At 35.9% G+C, this 20067-nt stretch overlaps 1 long non-coding RNA gene across 5 annotated transcripts in view; it reads left to right on the top strand.

Moving 5' to 3' along the window:
- LOC116419394 overlaps positions 1-20067 on the top strand; it is a 140332-nt gene that overhangs the window by 35975 nt on the left and 84290 nt on the right. The window contains exons 3-4 of one of the 5 annotated variants that reach the window (XR_004229698.1): positions 4995-5162; positions 7857-8042. The exons of 3 other annotated variants lie outside the window; for them this stretch is intronic. This is a non-coding gene — a long non-coding RNA (uncharacterized LOC116419394). Of the gene's footprint in view, positions 1-4994; positions 5163-7856; positions 8043-20067 lie in introns of those variants that run through there. One more of the 5 variants, XR_004229700.1, reaches the window with a different exon arrangement.

Genomic DNA, 20067 nt, shown 5'->3' with positions numbered 1-20067 from the left:
AACTTTCTTTTGTTTAAGTGTGCATAACATTTTACATGAGATTGGTGAACATCTTAGATGTTTCTGTATTATGCCTCATTTGATATCAATACTCAGCAAATCATTCAACAAGGTTCTCTTTGCAACAAATATCTGTCATTAGGCTTTGTATATGTATGTTTGGATGTCCCTTTGTTTATTGTTTGCAGCTACCCCTATTGAGGAAAATACTTTTTAAAAAAATCAATAAATAATAGACACTGTACTCCCTATGCCTTTCTGTCTTATAGAAAGTTTTAGTTTTCTGTTTTACCCAGAAAACTATTTATGAAAGCCTGCCTTTCTCATGTTTTCATCAAGGACATCATCAATGACAACCTAGTCATTTACTACTCATGAGATCTTGGGAAAAATACTCAATATCTAGTACTTATGAGATGTCTAAGAGCCTCAAATTTTACATTAATAGAATTAAATATATAATTATAATAATAATAAACTCTAAATGACCTCCATCTTTGAATTCTCTCCTCTCCTCTCTTTTCCTCTCTTGTCCTGTTCTGTTGTTCTCTCCTCTCTTCTCCTCTCCTGTTGTTCTCTCCTTTCTTCTCCTCTGTTCTCCTGTATTCTGTTCTGTTCTGTTCTGTTCTCTTTTCTTCTCTCTCCCTCTCTTCTTTTCCTCCTCTTTTCCTCTTTTCTCAGCCTCTCTGTGTCTTTTTCTTTGTCTCTCTCCATTCTCTTTCCAAATATATGTGTATGAATTTATGTGTGTTTATATATGTGTGTGTACACAAATATGAAACTCTGTTGAACATGACACAATATTAAAAGAACATAGGGATCAATTTTCAAGATATTGTGAAGAAAGATTCTACAAGAATGAAAAAGACATTTAATAGTAATCATCTCTTATTACCCCCAAAGAGATGATTAAAATGGTGTAAGCAACATTGATCACTATCAAGCAAGCAATAATTATTGTCTACTATGTGCTAAGTACTAGGGATACTGGGGAGGAAAGACAAAAACAGTCCCTGCTCTCAAGAAAGTTACATTCTAATGGGGTACATAATATGCAAACAAAATAAGACATATACAAGATATATAGAAAATAATTAACAAATAGAAAGCACTAGAATTAATAGGGGCCAAGAAAGTATTCTTGCAAAAGATGGGATTTTAATTGGAATTTAAAGGAATCCAGATAAGTCAATAGATGTTGTTGAGGAGGGAGAGTGTTCTGGACATGGGAGACAGAAAAAATGCTCTGAGCCAAGAGATGAAATTCCCTGTTTATGGGACAGTCAGGAGGCGAGTGTCACTGAAGAGTATGTGTCATGGAGGAAACCTAGAAAGGAAGAAGGGAAGGGAAGGAAAGGGAAAGAAAAGGAAAGAAAGAGAAGGGAGGGGGAAGAGAGGGAAAGGAAGGGAAAGGAAGAGGAAAAGGAAAGAAAGGGAGGGAAAGGGAGGAAGGGGAAAGGAGAAGGAAGGAAAAAAGTAGGGAAGGGAGGGGGAGAGAAGGGGAGGGGAGGGAATGAAGGGGAGCGAGGGAGGGAAAGGGAACAGGATGGGGAGGAGAGAGGAAAAGATGGTCAGATTTTGCTCCTCTTGCCAACTTTTCCCTAAATGCCTTTAACATTTTATATCAGGTACAGAAGTGATAGAGTCCAAATGTGGTAGTCCCATTACTATTGCCAATGAAAAGAGATCACTGTAACAACATTGATTCACTATCATGTGGACTTGTTCTGGTTTCATCTACAAATACTCTTGGGATAATTTGTCTTAGATGGACCCCATGCTAAGCTCTCTTGCAGGTTCATTTTCTCCTTAACAACTTTTCACTGCATTGTGAGGAGATATTATTCATAGTACATTGGCATGTTTTACAAATAAGTTTGTACTTTCAAAAAATGTTGCTCTTGGCTGTCTTTCTCTCCACTTGGCATGTCTCATGTCTCTCTGCGTGGCTAGCTGAAGTGGTTTTCTAAGCTCTTTTGTCCCCTTTTCCTAGTAACTGTTTTGCACTGGTTAATACTTCTCTAAGAAACAATTATGAAAGCAGTATCATTATTTTTGCCTACTTAATAAATGGGGAACCATTTTCACATTACAGTTATGTTACCATGGGCAAGTTATTTAACTTCTTTCTGCATCAGGGTTTTTTGAATCTGTAAGAATATATGTAAGAACTGCTTCATAGGATTTTGAGGTTCAAATGAGATAATAATATATGTAAAGTATTTTTGAAAACTTTAAAGTGAAGCCGGTTAGTCATTAGAATAGAGATTGTTATTGTTGTTAATAAACTCTATTGTATTCCAGTGTTTCAATTCAATATCATTTTCTCCTCTTTATTATTCATTCTAATTTGGAATTTATTTTGACCTTTGTTTCCACCAGTCAATGATCTGACTACATAGAAAAAAATGATGCTGAAATGACTACTATATTATCCATAATCACTTATTTCTTACTTTTTACTGATATGCAATTTAATTTTTTAAAGTAAAATCATTTGCTTCTTGTTATGTCCAGCACCTTCTGTCTTTACTATTGAAGAAAATATTTGTGATGTGTAGATGTGAAAATTCTGAGTAATTTACAAATCTTTGGCTTTTTTCACATCTTGATTCCAAATCATGTAGACACTGAAAGTAACTATTAATATAAATATATGTAAACTGTCATATCTCTCTATTAGACAAGGAGATTAATAATTGGCTAGCTATTTTTCCTATACCTATGGAGACCTATATATATATGAACAATAATCAGTTATTTTCCCAGAGTAAATTCTTATAAATTTGACAAAATCAAACCTAGTCCTTATGAGCTGAGAGCCTTGGGGTCTTAGACCATGGGTTACAAGTGAATGTCTCAGCAAGTTAAGGTATTCTTTTCCCCTTTGCTTTGTTGCAAAATTAAATAATGATATAGGGATAGAGGGACACACACACACACACACACACACACACACACACACACACATAGAGAGAGAAAGAGAGAGAAGACTGAGATAGATATAGATATAGATACATAGATATAGAAATGCTGTTCTTTATTGAACAGCATTTATTTCACCCAAAAGAGAATATCACAAATGCAAAGGACTACAAGGAGCCCATAAACAATGAAAGAAACAAAAATAAATTATAATAAAGTATAAGCAATCAACATAATTCTCTTTCTGAGGCATATTACTCTCCCTCCTTCCTTCCAAGTTCTAGACTACACTTGGCAAATAGCACAATTTTGTGTTTTGGACTCCTCCTGAAAGGTAACTCTACTTGGGGATACTGGCTGTGCAAGGCTTTGACATCCTTCTTTTCACAGGGATACATGAAGTCACCCCAACCAATACATCCTCCACACAGTCTATTCATTGTGTCATCCTGTGGTTTGAATTCCTTCTGGAAGGGAAACACACATTGGGTGTGCCAAATAGGAACCACTCCAACATTCTTCCTCTTTCACTTTAACAAAATCCATACAAACATTCAAGCTCATGCGTCTCTTCTGTTGGCTTGGGCTCCTCAGGAAGAGAAGTGCCTTTATAATGCTAGACAGGAATGACCTCTTTGGAGGAAAGGTGATGTAGTGGAAAGAGTGCTGGATTCACAATTAATTAGAGGACCCAAGTTTAAATTCTGTCACATTACCTTTGTGATCTTGGGCAAATATGTTTATGATTTGGAGCTTCAGTATTTTCATATGTAAACAAGGGAGTTAAACTTGATATTTGTTAAAATCCTTTCCAGCTCTAAATCTATGATCATATGATCCAATCATATTAAACACTACATCCCTCTCTCACAGAAATCATTGAGGTCAAGGTCCTAGATCTCATGCATCTCCAGATATTGTCATTGCCACAGCTACTTCATACACATGAAGCTATGTGCACAATCTTTTTCTTTCATAAAGCGTCAAGAAAAGTTCTCCTTAAGCATAGACCAAATTCCTAAACTCTCCACATTGAAAGTTTTAGAATAGCAGTCTTCAAAAATTGAACCCCAACAGAATATTGGTCTTCCAATTCACATTATACAGAAACTTTCTTCTAAAGCCACATGCTTCTGACCTTGTTTTTCTCTCCAGAGCCACTGCCCTGACTTCCCATCCTTGTAGTTTAGCATGTCTACTCTCAAGTCTCTGACACGCTCAGAAAGAAGAAAAATAAAAACAAAAGTCAATCAGGAGCTAGGGTTCCAGGAACTCCCCAGTTGGGCCATATGGGCTTTAGAGAGAAATTATTAAGCATCTCTTTTCCATGCACCATGCTAAGACACTGGGGATACAAAACATGTCTATTGTAATATCTTTGCTACAAAATGGTGATATTTAGTTCTTGGTATTTTTCTTCCTCCACCCCTGCCTTCATATATATAAAACTACTATGCTCTCAGAATCTCTCCAGAAGAAAGATGTGAAAGAAGAAAGTAATCAAAAATTTATCTGTTGGTTACCCTTCATATCCCAGCACAAAGGGATAAAACTTTCCAAAACAGTTTATCCCACAATATTGGGATATTTTTGGCCAACCTTTCTCAGTGAAACCCATTCTACAAGGGATATATCTTTTATAAGCAGACACATAAAAGTTCCATGCAGAGATTTATATCCCAGTCATTTAATTAAATTGATCAGGGAATTTCTTTGATTTGCCCTCTATATATTTATTCTTTCTTCATGCTGGATTTCAGATCCATGGTTATTGGAGGTGGCTCAAACACTAGTATTCTCTTAGTTTGGATTTGAAGTTGGGATAAAATAGCACCTTGAAATTCATTGAACAGCTAACAAAAGTAGGTTTACTTTAACACAGTAAGAAGAAATAATAAGGATACAGTGACCTGTAGCTTTTCTGTATGGGTTTCCCCTCATCTCCACATAAAAATATGTCTGGTCATCAGGATAGAATATGGTAAAATTCATAATGTGCATGATCTTCAGAAATTCACCAAGTCAAATGAGTCCCAACTGCTAATAACTGTGAATTTTTATTCCTTTAGGTGACCAAGAAGTTGTACTGGGGAAGCTAGAACCAATCAGGTCCTGAGGACAGCTTTGTCTTTTTAGAGAAAACTAGTCTTTAAGGATTAAGGAAAGAAGTTAGAGCATGGGCCTATTCCATGATGGAAGATGGAGTTAAGAGGAAAAGTTGAATCAGTTAAATACTGGTAAATATCATTCCTATCACATAACATTGCTTGGTGGCTAGGTTCCAAATTTATAAATAGATATTCCCAGGTATGGCTTGAATCAGATCAAAATGTAATTGTGACATGTTTATCAAAATAAATAATAATACAAAATAAGTAATGTTAATTTGTGATGTTCTAAGTCAATGTGTTCTACAGGGATTCATTTCTATTTCATTATCCAAATCGAAATTGGACCCATCATCTAACCTTTGCAATTCTAGCAACAGCTCTAACCAGATTGTTTAGCAGATGCCTTTAATGGATGCTGACATGCTCCACAAACAACTTTATGTAGTGGGAAGCTTCAGCAAAATTTTTTCATTGGTCCTCAATCCAAAAGGGAGAGCTCAGATCACTTGCCCAGATGCATATCCACTGCTTAGGAACTGATACAGATCAAGATCTTCCCTCCCTCCTGCCCCCCATCACTCAAAGCCCTCTCACATGAAAACAAGGCATACTGGAACTAAATTCATTTGAAGAATTTGCCTGGATCCTCATTCCCTAGAGTTTCCCCAGTTATTGGATTATTGGCTATTGAAGTGTAATCATGTATGCTTCCCAAAGGACAGACCTTCTTAAACTTTTTCCATTCATAACCACTTTTCTCCTGAGAAATTTTTATGTGATCATGGGTATATAGATATATAAAATAGATATACATTCACTGATAATAGATCATAATTTCACAACCCCCACATTCAGTTACACAACCTCATATGGGGTCACCACTCACAGTTTAAGAAGCTTTTCCTTAGGGGATGGATGGAGTCATTGGTTAAATAGGAAAAATGGCATTTTTGAGGAGCTAAATAGATGAGGGTTCATTGAGCCAGAAGAAGTAGAAATGTATGATCTGAACTGGAGGCCTTATAGCCATGAGAGCACTATCATGGGAGAGAGGGGAGAGAAGGAGGAGAGCCAGTGAAGCATGATTTTCAATATACCATTTACATTTAGTTTTGGGGTCTCCTATACTCTACCCAACTTATTAGAAGTACTATCTTTGAACAAAAAGTGATTGCATGACCTGTGCCCCTTGTCTTATTATAATAGAACGAAGACCCAGTAAGGGGCAAGGACCTGCTTTTCCAAAAATGGTATAGTGAGTGGTTGCTGTCTACTTAAGATTGGCTTATTCTAGCCACTCCTTGGTCCCTCAAAGGCTCCACTGAGTCTCCACAGAGATGTCCAGAAAAATGGACCTTGCTGGGTCAAAAATGTCTAAGTTAGATTACTGAGCAATTGCTTTTAATTTTCTACTGCTATAGCTTTTTCTGGACCCCACTTGAAAAAGGCAAACGTGGGTGACTTGGTAATTTATCCCCATTGGGGACCACCAGGATACTCTTACCAGGACACACCCAACACAGTAGGGACTGTGGATTCTTCAAAAACAAAAAGCTATTAAGTCACTAGGCTGCCTTCATAAATCATGGGGAAGCTAGTATCAATATATTATTTTTGACTTATTTTTGACTTTGGGTTTTCTACATTCACTTTTTTTGCATTCACTTTAGCTCACTGACTTGAGTGGATTAGATACAATTTTCTTAGGGTTGATTTCTTACCACTTTTCCATCATAGGAGTCACCATTTGATCTAGGGCTTCTATCACAGAGACTTCATTTGACCTACTCACCATTATGTCACTAATAAAGTAGCGTATGCCAATGGTTCCAGGAAGGGAGACCTTTTTCAAATCATTGTCCCCATAGTGTTACAGTAGGAAGGAGGTTCAAAGTCTAAGAAGGACACTAAAGGTACATTGGACCCTTCTCCAAGTGAAAACCAACTTCTCCTGACTAGTGTTAGCCACAGAAAGTGAAGGAAAAAACAGTGTCAAAGTTGATAACTCCATCACACTCATCCTAGGCTTGAACTACCACATTGGTGAGATCATAAAACAGTTGTAGAGGTGGCTATAATGAATTTATCTCCCTGTAGTCTGTCAGCTGTCAGCTGTCTTCCTCACACAGCACAGCGTTATTGTAAGGAGAACTGGTATAATAAAATATTAAAATATTCCAACTTCAATCCATTCCTCACTCTAAATCCCCATCAAAGTACCCAATGCATAATAATATGCTATTAATTACATAGCATTTCCATTTCCCCTACTCATAGTACAATGCTGAGCAGTTGAGGAAAGGACCTGCATTGCTGCTAATTCTATAATACCTCTTTGCTCCATTGTCTGCCCCCTGTAACCTCCACTGAATGATCCAAATGGGGCAGGGGCTTTAGAGGTCAGTCTTGGATTGAAATAAAGAGCCTTAGTTCTCTGTATTAATTTGCCTTCAAAGTTTTACTACCTTTCCCATGGCTATTAATTTCATGTTTCAAGAGCCATACCAGGAAAAGAGTATTATTGTTCTCTGACCACCTAGCACAGTAATGGTTTTAGCAATTTCCCAGAGCTCCTTCTCAATATAATCTTCTTAAGAATTCATTCTAAGAGGATTCTGGGAAGATGGAAGAATAAGGCAGGGAATTGCCTGGCTCTCTTAAACTCCCTCACAAACAATATAAAATAGTACCTCAACATAAACTTTGAGAGGCAGAAATAATTAAAAGCCAATATCCATCTAAGATACCTTGGGAGAACATTAGAAAAGACCCAAACTCTCAGGTTGGCAGTTTGATTTAATTGAAGTGTAAATCCTCCAGGCAGGTACTGCTGAATCAACAAACATCAAGCCCTGGGTGCAGCTGTGGTAGGGTAACAGCATCAGGAACTTTTGCCTCCTAATTGTGTGGGATCAAACAGCTGATCAGGACAAGATTGAAGGGTCCTCCATTGTTTCTGAATGCTGGGCCCGAAGTGTGCTGACCAGATCCAGTTCTGAGGTATGGCTATGGGTGAAGAAAATCAGGCACATTTTTCTGAAGGACTTATGATTTTAAAAAATTCTATTCATCTCCAGAAAAAGAATTGATGAAATCTGAATGAAGTTCAAAGAATACTTTTTTTTTTTAACTTTCTTTGTTTTTCTTGGGGTTGTTTTGGTCTGTATTTTCTTTTACAACATGACATGTTTTACATCACTGCAGATGTATAACCTATATCAAATTGCTAGCCTTGTCAATGAACGGGAAGGGAGGGGAAGGAGAGAATCAGGAACTAATTAAAAAAAAAACAAATGTTAAAATTTGTTTTTACATGTAATTGGGGGAGAGAAATAAAATATCATTTTTTTTTTTAAAAGAGCTCCATCCCCATAATGTTATAGATCTCTATTAGGAAGCCAGTTGTGATGGAAATTAATCTTTATGAAGGCAGTTGCAAATAGACAGCTCCCAATCTCACCCACCTAAAAAGGCAGAAAGACTATTTCTTATTTGAAGCCTCTAAAAATTTGATCGTGTGGTTGATTTATAAAAACCCAACTTCAGAGGGTTTCCTCAGGATATATAAGTGAGCTGCAGCAAGTGACTCAACATTGGCTTTATCAGACCAGGCTGTCAAAGCTCACTGTTCTAGGGATTCCTTGGGTTTAAATTTCTACAACTACCTCAGCTTCTGGTAGGGAGGTCTGCCCACTACTTGATCTCTGAGTATGGGAAGTCAATCTCCTTTAGGGAGCAGCAATAAGATGAACCTAACACTTTTTAGGTAACACTGATAGGAGTTCCAAATCTCTACTCCAAGTCTATTTTTTCTCATGACTCTGATTGTAATAGTAATCTAAATCTCAGAGTTGGAGTACATAGGGGGAATGCTTGTTGGTTGGGATAAGTCAGTACCTACTTCTATCTTGAGAGACCCCCTCACTTGTACAGCCCTTACCAATCCAATTAATTAGTTGGCCTTTGGCTTTCATTACATGGTCCCTGAAAACCGAGACTTCCATTGCAGTAACTATTGAACGTGCTGGTCCAGTTTTCTTTCACTCTTATGCTGGCAATTGAACTTATGCAGAATAGTTAATAACAACCAGGGAATGCTAAAGTGAGTCACAAGTTTTTGAACAGTTAAGAAGAAAAGGTTGACTTTGCTCTAACTCAATAAGGATACGACAACAACGATCAAGTGATATTTAACTTCTCTAGGTCCAGCCTCCTCGTCTTGATATGTAAATAAGTCTGGTCAATCTGATTGTCATGGAAGGACATATTGAAGGATATGATTGTTCATGTAATATTCAGAAGTGTATCAAGTTAAGGGGCCCTGACTGCCTTTGCCTGAGACTTTAGGTCTTCAGATCTCCTGAAAGCTTTACTGGAAAAGAAACCAAGGACAATAAGAGCCTGGCGGCAGCTTTGCTGTCTTTTAAAAGAACATTAGTCCATGAAGGTTAGGAGGAAAAGAGAGTTGTTGGTGATTATTAAGACTATCATGAAGGTACATATATCCAGGTATAGGATTTTGGAGAAATTTTCTAGTTCATAGAAAATTTTATTTTCTAGTTTATTGTTAGCATACCTAACAATGTAGAAAATGGCACTTCTTAATGCCATTTTATAGTTGAGGAAAGTCATGCAGTTAGTTGCAGAATTTTGCAATGAGTAAGTACTTCTTATCACACAGCCCATCGTCAAGGATACTAACATGAGAATTGGTTTCTAAGGAAATACTATAAATCATATTAATTTTCTTAGAAGTCATTAAAAACAAACCAGAAACAGTGAACAACTTAGACACATCATGCAAGCAAGGGAGTGATTTGTCCATTAGTAGTATCAAATCCAGATGAGAACTTGATAGGTTTGATTTTGAGTCTGCTCTTCCAAATGGAAGACTGAGGTATAGAATCAAGAAAGTTTAACAACTTGATTTCTGGGGGTAAGAGGGAAATGTCAGTTTGATCTATTTTGAATATTTTGAAGTTTAATCTGCCTTATTAACATTACTTCCTTAACTCTACATAATTAGAAGAACAACAGCCCTGATTTGTAGTACTTAATGAATTCTGAGGTATAAATTCTCATCCTGAAAATTTAACAATCCATTCTGGAACTGGCTTGAGTAGGTTTTAGCCTAGCCCAGTATAAATGAGAGAGTTTGTCCTAGTTTGGGGGGCATTTTTGTACTTCATTTATTTTTTTAAATTATTTTTATTTTCCCCAGTTATACGTGAAAACAATTTCTTTTGGTTTTATATATATATATATACACACACATATATATCAATATTTATTTTTTTTACATATTTTCATATGAATCATGTTGGGAGAGAAAAATAAGAACAAAAGGGAAAAACTATGAGAAAAAAGGTGAAAATGGTATGTGTTGATCTATCTTTAGTATCCATAGTTCTCTCTCTGGATGTAGATGGTGTTTTCCATCCAAAATTTATTGGAATTGCCTTGGATCACTGAATGATTATAGTTGATCATTACATAGTCCTGTTGTTGCTTGTATTTCAGTTCTTGCTATGTCTTCTTAGTAGATGTCCCTTTATTAAAAAAAATGCTAATTGACAGTAGTTGGTTAAGTATCTGTGGAGGGACTAATGATTAGTTTGGTTGATATTGAAGATATACTACTTAAGGACTGAAATTAAAGAAATATGAACTAGCAACAATATAGTTAGGGAAATAATACCTTACAGGGGTTCAAGAGTGATAGTAGTAGGTCCACAGATGAGATCTGAACCTAGACTTCTTCTGATTCTGAATTTGATATTTATTCTCCTGTACCACATTGCTCTTGGTTTATCATCCAGAAGTAACTATAAAATCATAATCTTCATTTTTAAAGACTGGACAGAATACTGCTTTTCTGTAATAAGTGACTCCTTTCATATCACTGGGCTTCAGTTTTCTTATCTGTAAATACCATGATCCTATGATTTTGGGTAACCAGAACTTGACATTGAGAACTGAGGTTTAATAACTTTAGCCCAATTTTCTTTTTGTGATACACTGGCTTGGCACTCAGCAGAAAATAATTTGTCATAGGTAATGGCTATTAAGTTACAGATACCTATGTTATAACATAAGTATTTGTAGCTTATTAAATATATGAGATGTGCATCTATAACTCTTAGAGATGTATTTAAATATATTATTTATTTCAGCATGAGTGATTTTTTTCCCCAAGGAATCTGAATTATTAAAACAATACCCAGTTTAAGTTTTGGACCCAATACTCAAGTGAGTTTTTTAAAGGGAAAAAATTTATATTTATACATTTGATCATTTATTGGACCTTAGAGTAAAATTACATTTCACAGCTTTCTTGTTCTCAGGCCAGAGAGAGACAGAGAAAGAGAAATAGAGACAGACAGAGAGTGGCACAGAGACACAGAGACACAGAGGGAGGGGGTCAGGGGCAGGGACATTCACAGAGAGCTGAAATTTCAGTGTTATTTATCTAACACATTTGTTTGACTCCCTTGAGAAGAATTGTCTCATATGATTTGAAGCTTAGTAATTCCTTTGGAATGACGTCTGTGCTATAATTATAGCAAGAACGCAGGCTCAGGAGAGTGACTGTTAATGTACTTGGTTACTGACATTGTTTTTCTATTACACTGCTGTTCTTTTTAAAAAAGTACCTGTGGCTATGGAGTCCCTGTTCACGAAGTTGGGGAGATTTTTCTTCCATTTGAGGGGAAGAGATAATGTAATAAGCCTTTCTCTATTAAATGTATATAAACAAGGCCAAAATTATCTTTATAGGGTAGGCAAAAAAGTGGCATAGTGAATTTTCGGATAGCTGGTACATTTCTCCCTATGTTATGTTGCTCCCAAAAGTTCTGTCAAGCACAGGAATTTTCCCCAGGGCCACAATGAGAAAGATAAATTGTGTTGTGTTCTTTTCTTTTTTAAACCATATATGCAAAGGCCACAATTTGGCTAGTAAAGGCCAAAAATAAATTTTGTCAAGTACAAACTGAGCATGTTCATTTTGTGATTGCATGTGCACAGGAGCAGTTTAGAGGGGATTCATAGAATCATGGAGTTGAAAAGTTCTTTAGAGGTTGTTTAGTCCCATCTTCCATTCAAAATCTACCTAGGGAAGAAGCAAAATAGCACCAGAATTGGGGGCAAAATTGTTCCTTTCAATATTGTTTTACATTTAAGTTCTGCAAAAGAGAATTCAACCTAGCTGTCTAAAAACTAATCTAAGCAACACCTGATAAATACTTTCTGTTCCCAATTCCTGGATCAAGTACAATCTCTGGATGATCTCTTTCTGGATTTGCCCAATCACTTAGCTCTTTGATGATAATGATGATGATGATGATAATGAATTCAAGGATATTGAGTATTTTTTAGTATCTGTATATCCAGTGCCAGGGAAACTAGGTGGTGCAATGGCTAGAATTTCTGCCCTAGAGCCAACAGATCTTAGTTCAAATCTGTCCTGAGATACTCACTAGGTTTGTGACCCTGGGGAAGTCACTTAATTCTGTTTATTTCAATTTCCTCATCTATAAAATCTATAAAAATTTCCTTCCTGGAGAAGGAACTGGCAAACCACTCCAGTATCTTTGCCAAGAAAACCCTAAAATGAGATCATAAAGAGTCAGACTTAACTAACAACAACAACAACAAAAAAATCTAGTGCTTAAGAGTATAGGTAATTTGATTTCAATTTAATTCTACAAACCAAATGTGCTGTATTGTAAACATTGCACTAGGCATTGGGATATATTTTTTCTTTTTTTATTACAGCTTTTTATATACAAAACATATGCATGGGTGATTTTTCAATATTGAACCTTGCAAAAACTTCTGTTTCAACTTTTTCCCTCCTCCTTCTCTCCACCCCTTCCCCTAGATGGCAGGTAGTCCCATATATGTTAAATATGTTAAAGTATTATGTTAAATTCAATATATGTATACATATTTATATAGTTATCTTGTTGGACAAGAAAGTTAGAAAGAAGATAAAAATAACCTGAGAAGAAAAAACAAAAATACAAGCAAATAATAACAAAAAGAGTGGAAATGTTATGTTGTGGCCCATACTCATTTCCCAATGTTCTTTCTCTGGGTGTGGCTGGTTCTGTTCATTACAGATCAATTGAAACTGATTTGGATCTCTAATTGTTGTAGAGAGCCATGTCCATCAGAATTGATTATCATGTAGTATTGTTGTTGAAGTGTATAATGGTCTCCTGGTTCTGCTCATTTTACTTAGCATCAGTTCACATAAGTCTCTCCAAGCCTCTCTGTATTCATGCTGCTGGTCATTTGTTATAGAACAATAATATTCCATAACATTCATATACCATAACTTATTCAGCCATTCTCCAATTGATGGGCATCCACTCAGTTCCAGTTTTTAGCCACTACAAAAAGGGCTGCCACAAACATTTTTGCACATGCAAGTCCCTTTCTCGTCTTTAAAATCTCTTTGGGATATAAGCCGAGTAGCAACACTGCTGAATCAAACAATATGCATAGTTTGATAACTTTTTGAGTATGGTTCCATATTGCTCTCCAGAATGGCTGGATCTCTTCACAATTCCACCAACAATGCATCAGTGTCCCAGTTTTCCCACATCCCTTCCAACATTCATGATTATCTTTTCCTGTTATCTTAGCCATGGGATATAATTTTTTAAGGAAAATAACTTTGATTTACAGGAATTTAAAATTTACAAAGGATGAAATAAGAAATTACAACATTAAGAAGTAGAGGTGGATCTAATGCATTCCAAGCAAGGAGGGCGGGGATATTATTTAAAGGTATAAAAATAGAAGATGGAATGTCAAGTTTTTTTTTTTTTCTTTTAAATAACAGTTAATAGGCCAATTTGACAGCAATGTAAAATTTGTGAAGGGGAATAGTATGAGTCTGGAAAGGAGGAAAGGCAGGGGAGCAACAATCATTTATTACTCATTTACTTTGTGTCAGGCACTTTGATAAGCATTGAGGATACAAATAGCAACAAAAAGAAAGATAAAACCCAGAGCTAAAAACAGAGGAGGAAGATGAAAGTATCCATTTTGGGTAACTGAAATGTCCCAAGTAGGAAGCACAATCAGGTAGGGAGTAATGGTTGGCTAGCTTTTTCCCCTCCCCAAAACAGAGGCCTTTAACAATGTGACTGGTTTTGCATAAGAATACTTCAGGGTGAGAAGGCTACAGAAATGCTGAGGTATGATGCTGAAGTGCAGAAAGTAAGAATAACAGCTGGGAGGGGACAGAGACCTTAAGGCCTGAGTGACTGCTGGGGAAGGAAAAAGGGTCAGCCAGAACAAAAACATTCCAACCTTATCAGATAGGTTTTTCCCAAGCCTGAAGCCAAGAAATTATTGGACCTTCCTAGGGTGGAACTGATTGATTCATCATAGACTTAATTTTAGGGAGGTAAGAAACAGTCTTGGTAGTCAGAGGCATGGTAAGGAAACTGATGAGTTGGAGTAAGAGGGAAAATTTGCTAGGAGACAATATGTTGAGGGATAGATCTGTTAGGAGAATGTTCTTATTTTTAAAAGGAGCCTTCCTGGACAGGCGTAACTGCTTCATCCTTAGTTATGAGAATGATGTTTTCTGAGCGCAGCATAAAATAGCTTCTTGGCTCCTATACCCACATTGCTAAGAGATCCAAGCTTCAAACCATTCTGTTCTTGTAATGATTTCAACTTGGTTGTTTAATTTGTAAAGGGCATATGATATCTCTGGGGGGTACTGACATTCCTCCCAGACAACTGGTTCTAGGGATGTTCCTAAAGTAAAAATCTAAGATAATTTAAGACAAGAGCATATTGATATATGTTTTAGCAACCGTCTTTCTGGAGAAAATATATGAATGACATACTTTTAAGTTTAATCTGCATTATTGAAATTTTTCTAGTTAATCAACAATATGATAAATCAAGCCCTGTTCCTAGGGAAAAGTACCATCGTGATCTCTTCCTACAATTCATTTGGAGCTCTTGGGCTGGGGTATAATCACTATCTTTTATTGAATTAAAAATTAGTACCTCAAATTCATCTGGAAATCATTCCGTAGCTTTGGGCCACAAAAACCCAATATGATGAAAGGCTGAACCCCAAATCTTTGCTAATTCTTAATCAGGAAAGCCCAATGAGGAAGTTATTTCTCAGTGTAAACCCATCTTTGCTAAAAACCTACCTTTGTTAAAAATCTTAACAGAAGTTAGCCCACAGAGGAAGTTGTTTCTTAGTGTAATAAACTCATTTTTGCCACAAACCTCGCTGAATCAGGATTGTGAATTTTTTCACAAAGAACCTGCTGCACCAACCAGGGGATCTCTCACCCTCATTTCTTACATCTCAACATTATTTCAATCATCCATGATGGTTTTATTTTACATTTCTCCTTTTCTATCATTCCCCATATCTAAGCTGTTACTAAGTCCTGCTGATTCTACCTTAGTAATATATCTTATACATACCCTGTTTTCTGCTTTGATCAATGCCAAAGGGCACGAACACTCCTTGCCTCTCTTTGTATCCCAGAGCTTGCTGACTTGATTTTTTGTTTGTGTATTTTCATTCTGTTCCTTTTTTTTTTAAGTGCAATATAGCACAGGTCTAAGATCTAGAAAAAGAAAGAGAGGCAAAAACATTATCCCTAACTTCCAGGAGCTCACATTTGAATATAATGGACAACAGGCAAATGACTATGTTCATACACAATATATATGGCATAAATAGAAATTAATCTCAGAGAGAAATCACTGGTATTGGGATAGGGGAGAGTAATCAGGAAAGGCCTAACAGGAAATTTTAAAAAGGAATTTGATCTGAATCTTGAAGGAAGCCAGAAAACTCAAGAATCCAGAAGGATTATTAAAAAATTAGAAAAGTAGTAAGGGTTAGGTTATTAAGAATTTTTAAAGCAGAAAAAAAAAAAAAAGGATTTTATATTTGATCCTAGAGGCAATAGGGAATAACTGGAGTTAATGATTCAGTTTAGGTGGTGTGATCAGACCTGTACTAGCGTAAAAGACAACTTTGGTAGTTGAATGGAGGGAGGGACTAGAATAAAGAGAGATTTAAATCAGGGAGAATAAACCCATTATTGTAAAAAATAAAGATGTCAAATGATGAGGGCTTATACAGCATTGGCTATGTGAATACAAAGGAAGGATTGAGTGAAATTGTATAGGTGAAAACTACCAGAGTTGGCAACAAATAAGATATGTAGGATGAGTGTGCCTCAAAAATCTAAGATGTCATGAGTTTGCTAGTCTATGTGACCAAAAGGATAGTGGTGCAATATGGAAATTTGGAAGAAGCTAGGATTTAAGTGGAAAGATAATGAGCTGTTTCAGATATCTTGAATTTGAAATGTTTATATCAATGCTTCTCAGACTTTTAGACTCAGGACTCCTTTATACTTTTTTAAATTATTGAGGCTATTGTTTTGTGGGCAATATATATAGTTAAGAGGTTATTGTTTTATGAGTTATACATATTTACTGTTTTTAGAAATAAAAATTGATAAATTTTTAAAATATTAATCATTAGAAGTAAAGTTAACATGCTTAATATATTATTATTAATTAATATTTTTTTTCATTTAAATAACCATTTCCCAAAACAAAATATTGCAAAAAAAGAGTGGCATTGTTTTATATATTTTTTGCTTATCTCTACTAACTGGCTTAATAAAAGACAGTTGGATTTTCATGTGAAGAAAATCTGGTTTCACACAGATATGTAGTTGGAAAAAAGGAGTAGTTATAGTATTATAATATATATATATATGATATTAGAGGAAAGCAGCATTTTAATATTATCAGGAAAATAATTTTGACTTCAAGTGTACTGTAAATACCTAGGGATCTGTGGATTATCTTTTGAAAATGACTTGTTTAGAAGGAATCCAATTTCTGATATTCCAGAAACAGTTAGAGATGGGTGATTGTAGCTCATAAATAGGCTACATAAATAGATCTGAGAATCATCTCCATAGACAGGATAGTTGAGATTACCAATTGAAGTTGAATAGACAAGAAAAGAGGGCCCAGAGCAGAAACTTGGGAGACACCCATTGTCAGTGGGAATGACCTGGAGAAAGACAAAGTGATAGAAACTGAGGAGTAGTCAAGAAGGTAGAAAGAAAAGCTGGAGAGTATCACAAAAAGAAAGATTATACAGAGACGAGGGTGATCAATAATGCCAAAACCTTGATCTACAAAGAGGTCAAGAAAGATGAGGACCAAGGACAGGCCATTAGATTTGTCAACTAATAGATCAATGACAACTCTGGAAGGAGTTTCATTTGGATGCTGAGGATGGCAGCCATACTGCAGAAGGTTTAGAAAAAAGGAAGTGAAGACCCTAATTTTTAATCGTCTTTATCAAATTTAGCCACAAAAGAAAGAAGAGATGAAAGAAGATCATGACTTGCAGGGAAGGTAGGATTAAGCTAAAAATTTTTCTTTCAGTATGGAAGAGCTATGCCTATGCTTGTAAACAGTAGGGAAGTAATTAGTAGAGAGAATATGAAGAGAATATGGGTGATAGGTTAATCAGCTGAAGAAAATGCTATTAAATGGGATGAAGTACATATAGAGAGGTTTTCCTTGGCACTTCTTTGAAAGGGCACTTCTTTATTTGAGATAGGGTGAAGGACAAAAATCTTAAGTACAATGGGATCAGAAGGAGAGAAGAAGAGAAAGTCCTTAGTGAGTGACCTCAAATTTTTCAGTAAGGTATGAGTCAAAGTCCTCTTCTGGGAAGGTTATCCTACAGGATATCGTGGGAAGTTTTATTCTGTGTCTGGGAATCTGGGCTCCACTGAGTATTAACATCTTATCCATAGCCAGAAGTCCACCTTCAGTCTTTTGAAATCAGAGTTTTTGGTCATTCAGACTTTTTTCTCCTTATATTGTTAGATTCATTCTTAAATTGTTTGAGCTAAAAGACTTTTCAGATCTAGTAATTCTGAAGATTTGGATTTTAATCCTTTGTACCTTAAATATCCAAATGTAAAGTAACTGAATAATCACATTGATGGATTTTAAAATTATTGCTAATATATTTGAGTTGTTAGATTTTTATCTACATAACTTCTTCTGTTTATGTATATGTGCTGCTGTAGTCTCATGAATTTCCCTAACCAACTAACCTAGCTGAAGCAACAAGATGGCCTGATCATGAGTCAAGATGTATTGGGTACCGGGAGATCAAATCAATGCCTCTCTGAGGTTCCAGTATAGACAAATCAGAACTGTCTGCCCAAGAACTCCCAAGACCAATAATTCTCAGAGAACATATCTCCCATGTTTATAGTCCTTATATTATCCAAGGGAGAAACCAGAAAAGACATCCCTTTTCTGTCACTGCTAACTGCCAGTCAATTGCCACTGATGAACAAGGAAACCCAAGAGATTTGGAAATAATAGTGTTCCCAAGACCTATAGCTACAATTTGAGGAACAACCCTTATAAGAGAAGGCACTCACTATCATCACCCCTATCAAGACCAATTTACTGACCAAATTTTACCAAAAGGACAAGCAAGGTTAATAGGAGGACTCTAAGACAGGAGATGGCATGTGCCAGTCAAATTTTTCTAGAACCATTTTCTCTCAGACTCAGTCAGAGAGAAACCAAGATTCTTTATCCAAGAACCCCAAGACTGGCAGCATTCCCAAGAACATCTAATCTATGGCTAAGATGACAGGAAAAGATAATGATGAATGTTGGAGGGGATGTGGGAAAACTAGAGCTCTAATACATAAGTAGTGGAACTATGAATGAATCCAACCATTCTGGAGAGCAATTTGGAACTATGCCCAAAGGGTTATCAAACTGTTTATACCCTTTGATTCTGCAATGTTTCTACTGGCTTATATTCCAAAGAGAACTTAAAGGAGAGAAAGGGACCCACATGTGCAAAAATGTTTGTGGCAGCCCTTTTTGTAGTGGCAAGAAACTGGAAACTGAGTGGATACCCATCAGTTGGAGAATGGCTGAATTATTGTATATGAATGTTATGGAAAATTACTGTTCTATAAGAAATGATCAGCAGGGTGATTTCAGAAGGGCCTGGAGAGACCTACATGAACTGATACTAAATGAAGTGAGCAGAACCAGGAGATAATTGTATATGACAACAAGATTATACAATGATCAGTTCTGATGAATGTGACTCTTTTCAACAATGAGGTAATTCAGGCCAGATCCAATGATCTTGTGATGATGAGAGCCATCTACACTCAGAGAGAGGCTGTGGGGACTGAATGTGCATCACAACATAGAATTTGTACTCATATTATTGTGATTTGTTTGGATTTTATTTTCTTTCTCATTTTTTTAAACTTTTTGATCTAATTTTTCTTGTGCAGCAAGATAATTGTATAATTATGTATGCCTATATTGGATTTATCATATATTTTTACTATATTTAACATATATTGGATTTCATGATATCTATGAGATGGGTGGAGGGAAAGGGGGGAAATCGGAACACAATATTTTTCAAAGGTCAATGATGAAAAATTATTTTTGCATATGTTTTGAAAATAAAAAACTTCAATAAGAAGAATAATAAAAAAACAAAAAGAACTAATCTGCTTAAAGTCTAGCTCCAGAAGTCCTTCAAGGAAGTAAACTTTTTTGAAATTCAAACTGGCAATTGTTTCCACTGGTGTTTCAGCATCCACATTCTCAGCAGCCACTGATATTAAAGATTCAGGAAAGAAAATGTTTAGCACTAAAAATCCTTGGTATTGTCACAAGGTTCAATATCAGAAATAAACATGGGTTTATCAAACAAAATAGTACTGAAGAAGATGCATTATCATTTAGACTTTTTCATCTGATGAAAAGAAAACCTAAGTGTATTTTTTACCTGTATTATTAGAATGTAAGCTTGCTAAGTGCAGCAACTTTCTGCCTTTGCTACTTGTGTCTCCTGCATTTAATGCAGAGTTTTGTACATAGTATATTCTTAATAAATGCTTTTCTGTTCATTCACTCTTATTCTGGGAAAGAAAAA

The sequence above is a fragment of the Sarcophilus harrisii genome, chromosome 1 (genome assembly GCF_902635505.1).
Source record: "Sarcophilus harrisii chromosome 1, mSarHar1.11, whole genome shotgun sequence".
Taxonomy (NCBI): domain Eukaryota; kingdom Metazoa; phylum Chordata; class Mammalia; order Dasyuromorphia; family Dasyuridae; genus Sarcophilus; species Sarcophilus harrisii.
Note: the sequence above shows the minus strand (reverse complement) of the source record. Positions and strands in the feature narration are given on the sequence as shown.